This window comes from Dasypus novemcinctus, chromosome 12 (assembly GCF_030445035.2).
Source record: "Dasypus novemcinctus isolate mDasNov1 chromosome 12, mDasNov1.1.hap2, whole genome shotgun sequence".
Taxonomy (NCBI): Eukaryota; Metazoa; Chordata; class Mammalia; order Cingulata; family Dasypodidae; genus Dasypus; species Dasypus novemcinctus.
In genome coordinates, this window is record NC_080684.1 from 95046063 (window position 1) to 95054098 (window position 8036).

At 51.6% G+C, this 8036-nt stretch overlaps 1 long non-coding RNA gene across 2 annotated transcripts; it reads left to right on the forward strand.

Moving 5' to 3' along the window:
• Positions 1-3513: 3513 nt before the first annotated feature.
• LOC131280764 (uncharacterized) lies at positions 3514-7800 on the forward strand. 2 transcript variants are annotated; one of them, XR_009188458.1, is made up of 4 exons: positions 3514-3764; positions 4070-4199; positions 5063-5190; positions 7306-7800. It is a non-coding gene; the product is annotated as an uncharacterized lncRNA (long non-coding RNA). The 2 variants fall into 2 exon arrangements; XR_009188457.1 differs by lacking the exon at positions 5063-5190.
• The last annotated feature ends 236 nt before the right edge of the window (positions 7801-8036 follow it).

An 8036-nucleotide genomic window follows, 5' to 3' on the forward strand; every position in this document is an offset into this window, starting at 1 on the left:
GCGCTGGCTGAGAAGATACTTTCTCGCAGCCCCTAAACTGGGGAAAAACACATTCTCAGGCTTTTGGAAGCAGCATCGATCAAATCACCATAGGGCCAACCTCCCTTTTCATTCCTAGAGAAAGTTTCCAAACATCAGGAATCAGAGAGCCCAGGCAAATAGATGCCAATGGGAACAGATGCCAGCAAGTTGGCCCAGCCATGTTTATCCAGGACTGTGTCACTTCCTGCAGGCCTGGCTTCTCTCTTCCTGCCACCGCCACCACCCTGGCTGCTCCCAACCCAACTCTGCCAGGCCCCCCATCCCCTGCAGACCCCTTCAGCTCATCTTTCCGCACTAGTAAGGAGACAGTGCCAAGCAATGGAAAAAGCCAGGCCTTTGGAGACTCACAGCCCAAATTTGAATGTAGAGCTGAGTGATCTCAGCTAGGTGATTTTACCTCTCCAAGTTTCAATTTCTTCAACAGTAAAACGAGTGTGATACTACCTTTCCCCCTGGCTTTTGGTGAAGATTAATTAAACCTCCCAGAAGATCTGACACATAGTTAGTGCTCAACAAATGCTAGGCTGACACCCCATCCCCACCCTCCCACCCACCTGCTTTAGTCTGGCCCCTTGCCCATCAGATTATCGTGGCTGGCTTTTTAATATGTCAAAAATGAGTCCAGGAAATAGCTGGGGTGAGACCTGAGCTCGCAACTCTAAACCCACGGCTGTGAATTTACTTATGCCCAGAGCACCTCTCTTGCAATTCCCTCCACGGCCATACCTAAAAACCCTGAATGAGCTGAATGAGCATTTATAAAAGGAGCGCTTGCTTGCTCAAACATCCTGTCCATTTAACACCAGTGTCCATAATGGCCCATCACGCCATTACATCAGCCAGAGGTCAGTCTCCTGGACTGTGGGACTGTGACATCCCCTGATGCTGTGCATCGGAAGTGCAGACTGAGTTCACTGGCATGAGATCTAGGCAAGTCGTATTAGGACATGAGGGAAATCGTATGCAAAGTCTTCGACAATGAGTAAGCAAGCAACCTCTACGGTTCAGGTCCCTGCGCCTCCATTTACTAGTTGCACTACCATGAGCAAGCGACTTTGCTTCTCCATGCCTCAATTTCCCTATAACATCAGCACAATAATACAGCCTACCACATAGAATTGCAGTGAAAATAAATCCATTAATACACATGAAGAGACTCCTACATGGTTGGCACTCAAAAAAATGTTAGTTATTAGTGCTATGTAGCAGTGTTAGACCTGTTAATAATTAACAAAGAGGAAATCAATGAGGATAATGGATAAGTCGCTCAAAAGAATATAATTTAAATATCAAAGTGCTCAGAGAGGCCCTTAGGAAAACTTAGGAAGCCCTGAAGCCTTTTTGCAAAAATGACCCTCTTTAAAGTTGTGCTGTAAAAACCTAATAAGAAGTGAAGGTTGTCCTAACATAGTATACATACCATCTTGTCAGAAAAATTCCACCAGAAAGAGGAAAATGTGATTCATTCTTTGTTCATTCTAAGAATTAATGCACAGTTTTAATTACAAGAAAATTAGGTTGAACATAACTTAGAATTAACTTACTTCATCATATTTAGTTTTATGTGTCAGTGACAGGTTGGTCTCATCTGAAAGGCTGAAAGGCACATGGGGCTGTGATGGAGATTGAATCATGCCCCCCACAAAAGACAAGTTCAAATCATTATCCCAGGTCCCATGTGTGTGAACCTACGTGGAACTTTGAAGATGTTATTTCTAGTTAAGATGTGGCCAAACTGAATCAGGGTGGGCCTTACCCAATGTGGCTGAAGTCCTTATAAGCAAAGGAAATTAGAACCCGGAAGTCAGAAGCAGCCAGAGAATGAGGCCGATGGCCACGTGCCAGAGAATTACAGATTGTGAGGGAAAGTGTGGCCTGTCATGACATTGATTTTGGACTTCTAGCCTCCAAAACCATGAGAAAACAAATTCCTGTTGGTTAAGCAGTCTGGTGTTTGTCATAGCAGCCCTGGCAAACAGACAGGCTGGCAGTGGGCAAGAGATAGAAGTGGCATTCAAAGGAGTGTTTCAAAGTTTATCCTTGGGCAACATAAATCTTTGTGTGGCAGGAGAGGTGGCCCAGGCCAGGAGAAACATGAAACAGGCGTCATTCTTCCTATTTTCTGATCGAAAAATGATATTGAGGGAGTGCCTGAGGCTTGAGCAGTTGAGCGCCTGCCTCCCACACAGGAGGCTCCAGGTTTGGTTTCTGGGGCCTCCTAAAGAAAAAAACAAACAGACAACGAGCAAGAAAATAACAAGCAGACGAGGGCAAACAACAAGCACAAACAACATGCAACAAGGAGCAAACAGATAAGGGAGCCATCTCTGGGAGGGGTGGATAATACTGAGTGCCTACTCTGTGCCAAAAACTCTTCTATAGATGTTTGAGGTACAGCAAATAGACAAAAATCCCAACCTTGAGGACTTACAATCCGATGAGGGTGGGATGGGCTGAGCTCTAAACCACCACAATCTAAATAAGTATAGCATATAATGTTAGCATGGGCGAGTGCTAGAGGGCGAGGGAGTAGGGGTGATCGGGATGGGCCTTGTGGGGAAGGGAGCATTTGAGCAGACTGGAGGTAATGAAAGAGAGAGCCATGAGGCTGTGCAGGGAAAAGCATTCCAGGCAGAGGGAAGAGCACATGCAAAGACGTGCGTGGGCCTGGTGTGTTCCGAGGAAGAGTCAGAAGGCCAGCGTGGCTGGAGCCAAGGGAGCAGAGGCCAGAGAGGTCAGGCGTAGGGGGTTCAGACTTCGCATGGGGAGGCTAGTTCTCCTCTGGGCAGGTTTGGAGCAGGAGTGGCCAGGCCCGGCTGCTGCCTGGAGCACTGATGGAGAGGAGAGAAGCAGGGAGACCAGGAAGGCGCTAGCGGAGTCGTCCAGGACGGGCACAATTGTCCCTCATCCCAGGGGGCAGCCCAGGTGGAGGAGGGAAGTGGGGAGATTCCAGATGCAGCCTCAGGGTCCAGGCGGCAGGATCAGCCAAGGGACCGGTTGCAGGGCATGAGGAAAAGGAGTGGGGGATAATCTCTAGGTTTTGGGTTCAGGAGAATCTGGGCCTGGGCCTGGAGCCAAGGTCAGCTCCCCAAACGGGAGGCTGCTGCCCAAGAGGGCGAGGGGCCAGTGGGTGCGGTGGAGACTGCCAGCAGCCACGTGCGGCGTCCTTGGGAACAACTGCGCACGCGCCAGGCTTGTAGGCGCTCACGGAACGCTCGCGACAGGCGCCGTAGGTATCGTTGGTCCCACTTAGGAGATGGGGGGAACCGATCCCCAAGAAGTAACCAGACAAAGCTCACACAGCTAGGAAATGACAGAACTGAGATGTGAACCCGGCGCTGTACCCCCGGGGCGCCTATATCCTTAGCCGCTGTGCGGCGCCTGCACCCCACCCCACCCCCACCCCACCCCCACCCCACCCCCACCCCACCCCGCGAGCCTCGGCCGCGCAGGGCACCTCCCCTTTCTGACATCCATGTGGGAGACGTGACCCTTGGCGATGTCCAGCGCTACAGCATCGGGAGCCCAGAGACCTCGGTGCTGGTCTCAGCTTTTCCACAACTGACCCTGTGACCTTGGGAAAGCTGCTTCCTCTCAGCGGGCCTCAGTTTCCCCTCTGAGCTAGATGGTCCCTCAGGGCCAGCACGGCTCAAAAACCCTCTGTCCGTATGAAAGCTGTCATTTCCAGAAAGTTCCAGGAGGCGCCAATGGACCCGTTCAGGGTGAGCGATGGATCGCACGGTCGTCTATCTGGAAAACCCCCGGGAGGAGCCCGGCACACGCCCGCCGTCCCGGCCTGGCCCGCAGGACCCCTGGCCCGGCTGGCGCCCCTCCTCAGAGGTGCTGGGGGATCCCAGCGGGCCGGCGCCAGAGCCCCTGTGCCCCGGAGCCCCACCACGCGCCCACCTCCCTCCGGGGTCCACTCAAGTTCCCGCCAGCGCTCTCTTTCTCTCTTCCATTTTCCCTCAATCAAAAAAAGAGCCTTCCTGAAGTCAGGGTTGAGGGTTTTTTAACGTTGTTTTTTCAGCCTCCGGGAGATCCATAAACGCAAGCCACCACTGACCCAGCACGTCTGGCGCCCGCGCACCTCACCTCGTCTGACGCTCTCAGTAGCCCGGCAGGGAGACATTTGATTTCATCCCCTCCTGCTCCCACTGGTAGGTAAGGAAAAGCCGGCCACTGGGGAGCTGACCCTGCTCCCAGGGCTTGGCCACACTGTCCTCGGCACCCTCCACCCCCCGTCAGGCTCTGGGCGAATGGACCCCCACCTCTTCCTCATGAGAGTCCTTCCCCCTAAGCTTGCAGTTCCTGTCTCCACAGAGCCTCTGCTCCATCCTCTCAGAGACTGCTCCAGTGCCACTTCCTCCAGGAAGCCTTCCCTGATGCCGCAGGAGGAAAGAACTTAACCATCCCTGAACTCTCACAGGCAGCTGGCACTTTTTCATAATCATGTTGGCATCAGTGTTTAGGATGAAAGCCCAAAGGTGGAGAGGTTTCTAAGCGTGCAGGTTCTGGAGCAAGACAAACCTGGGTTCGAATCTCAGCTTTACCACCTCTTAGCTGTGCAGGTTTTCACAAGTTATAGACCTCTCTGAGGTAGTACCTCCTTTTCTACAAGAGGAGAGTTGAACTTTGGGGAGATGCCAACTAAATGAGCTCATTTATGTATAATGCTGAGAGCAGCAGCTGCCTCGTTCTGAGCACTTTCTCCTGGCCAGGCACAGTTCTAAGCCCTTTGAGTGCACGGGCGCATTCCATTCTTCAGCAGCCCTATGACATGGGTGCTGCCAGCAAACTCATTTACACGAGAGACTGGAGCACAGAACATGGGAGTCTCCTTGCTCCTCTCCTTTGCTGTGTGACCTTGGACGAGTCATTTAACCTCTCTGATCTTGGACAAGTTATTTTACTGTTTTGTGTCCCAGTTTCCTTCTATGGAAAATAAAGGGTATGACATTTATTAATCCTCAAAAACAGATAGAGTTGCTTTTTATCATCATCACTATGAATATGATTATAGACTTGCCCTGGAGGAGAACTCAACAAACATTCAACAGAAGACAGCCTGGAGGAGGAAGGAGGAAGAGATTGAGTGCGGGAGTGAATGCTTCACCCACCTTCAGAAAGCTCTGGAATGCAGGAGGCTGGGTGAGGAAGTGTGAAGGATGTTTAAGTCTTAGACTGAGAAGATATAAGGACCCTGTCACTGCGGCCACGCCCCCTGCCCCCCACAGCTGCTGTCTGCTTCAAGCCCCGGAACAGGGGTCCAAGGACCGCTTGCCCCTTGATGGATGGTGGTGCAGAGAGAAAGGTCAAGTGGCCGTAACTGGGCCATAAATGGACCCTATAACGCAAGGTATCAGTTCACACACCGCTAGGGATGCTTTATCACTGTTTCTAATTTATGGACTCGTTTGAGAAGTCACCAGGGACAACAAACCTCGTCAAGTGCGGGTTTAGAGGCCTCCAGACAGCAGCGCAGGGGGCCTTCCACGCACAAGGCAGCAGCCTTGAGCTTCGGAGACAGTCACGCGACTGTCACCAGGGAGACAGGCTGCGGAGGGGCGTTTGCAGTTGGCGGCAGCACCTGGAAGCAGACTGTTGGGAGCAGGGGGCATTTCCTGGGCCTGCCGGGGCAGGAGGAAAGAGGCTGCTGCCAGCTGTGCCCTCGGGGTACGGGCCATTTGCCCGGCCTCCTTCCAGCCACGGCACAGCCAGCCTGGGCGGTAGCACCTCTCATCCCTGTTTTGAGGCGAGCAAGACAATCACCTGTTACCGTGGTGAACCGCTGATGGGGGTCCACATGCAGGCGCCCCTGCTCTCTGTCGCTGCACACTTCCAACTACCTCAGTCCAATGCCCTCATTCCACAGAGGGGGAAACTGAGTCCCAGTGGTCTGTCCACAGACAGGACACGTCAGTGCAGGGGGGGCCAGGACTCGGGACCCCACCCCCATCCCAGCCTGGACGCCTCCCCGACGCTGTTGTGCCTTCGCCCGCTAGCACCCTCCCCTCCATTCTCATCTCCCTTCTCTGCTTCTCCTTCTCCTTCAGGGCCGTTAGCACCTGCCCTGCTTTCTCTTTGTGGGTCTGTTCCTTGTCTGTCTCCCCGATGTAGGAAAAGGCTCACGAGAACAGGGCTCTTGCCTGGCTTTTTGCAGGTCACAGTGCCTAGCATAGAGTAGCACTCCATAAATGTTTGTTGAATGAGTGAATGAATCCCAAGGATAAATGTTCACAAGCCACCAAGTCAGATGATGCTCAGGAAAAAAGCCTGGTACTTACCAGTCCCTGTACCTAGCAGTGTCCCTCCCTGTGGAGAGCGGTGTGTGTTCATGAATTGAGGCTTAGCGGCGCAGAGTGTAAGAAGCTACCTCTCTCTCCAGCGGGCTCTGTGCTGCAGTCCATGGGGATTGGTTGGGTCCAAACTCACTCTCCCTGCACCTGGTCCATGTGGGGCAGCAGCAGGAGGCAGGCGTGATCAGCAGGGGACAGCAGGGACCTTCAGAATTACGCATGGAAAGAAACTTTGCTTTCATCCACTTGGACTCCTTGAAAGTTAATAACTGCTTGCATTTCCTAGAAAACTCTTCTTCAACAAAGCATTTCCCACATTCCAGTTACTGAGTGCCAGCCCCGTGGTCAGAAATGTGGCAAGGACGGCAGTCAGAGGTGGGCAGAGGGTGGTGGCAAAAGCATAGGCTTGGTGTCATATCGATGAGACCCCCAATCCCAATCATAGCTGTGTTCCTCAAGGCAAGCCACTCCACCTTTCTGAGCTAGTCAAACCTCCCTTGCAGAGCAGCCAAAAGCATCAGACATGGTGTGTCTAGGTGCCACTAAAAACAGCACCCATTGCCCCTATTGCTATTGAACGATGGGGTCTAGAGGAATACAGGGTTGGAATCAGATCTGGATCTTGACCAGGTTCTGTCCCTTCCTGTGTGACTTGTGGAAAGGATTTAACCTCCCAGAGAGCCCATTTTCACATCTGTAATTGTACATGATAATATCCTACCTGTGTGACTCCCTGGATTACTGTGGGGCTCTAAACAGAGACAACACCTGTGCATGCAAGTCCTTTACAAATAGGCATACTGTAGAAGGGGGGGAATTTGTTATTGGCCAAGATTTTGGGTTAGTTGATGGCAAGAACCCTAAATTTAATAAGAACTCTAACATTTTCTTAATTGAGCATTTACTACATAAAGCCTCATGTATGTGCTTGTTTATTTAATTCTTATTGTCTTGGTTCTTATGACAGCTCATCAGGTCATCTAGTTCTGACGACAACCAAACTAGGGAAGGCTGCCAGTGGTCCTATTAAATCTTCCCTCGTCATGGACGACGTGAGGCCCAGGGTGATGAAGCCCCAAAGACACACAGCCATGAGGGGCAAAGCCAGGACTTGACCCTTGGTTGATCTGACTTTCAAGCCCACGCCCTTGACCCCTGCACCCTGCGGAGTCTCCATCTACTACATGGCACCGCTATGGAGAAGGCGTCACACGATGCGGTGGGTAAGATTCAGTAGATGACCTTAGTCCACTGGCTCACGGTGCTGAGCAGCTGAGTCAAGGAGCGGCAGACCAGCGGGTGGGTTCTACGGTGGCATCTCCTCTCACACCACTGCCCAGAGACCAGCCTGGGATCCCATCGTGGTAAAAGAAAAACATCATTGCCTGATCATTCCTGGTTGGCTCATTGTCTTAGAATGAAAATGATTTGTAATTAAAAAAAAAAAAAGGAAAGAAAGATACACATGTAGAGCAAATGGTCAAACTGCATGGGAAAGACACACAGCCTCACATATCCTCTCAGAGAGTGTTTTAGTCAGCCAAAGGGGTGCTGATGCAAAATACCAGAAACTGGTTGGTTTTTATAAAGGGTATTTATTTGGGGTAGGAGCTTACAGATACCAGGCCATAAGCATAAGTTACTTTCCTCACCAAGTCTATTTGGAACTAAATGACTGCCAATGTCTATGAGGTTCAG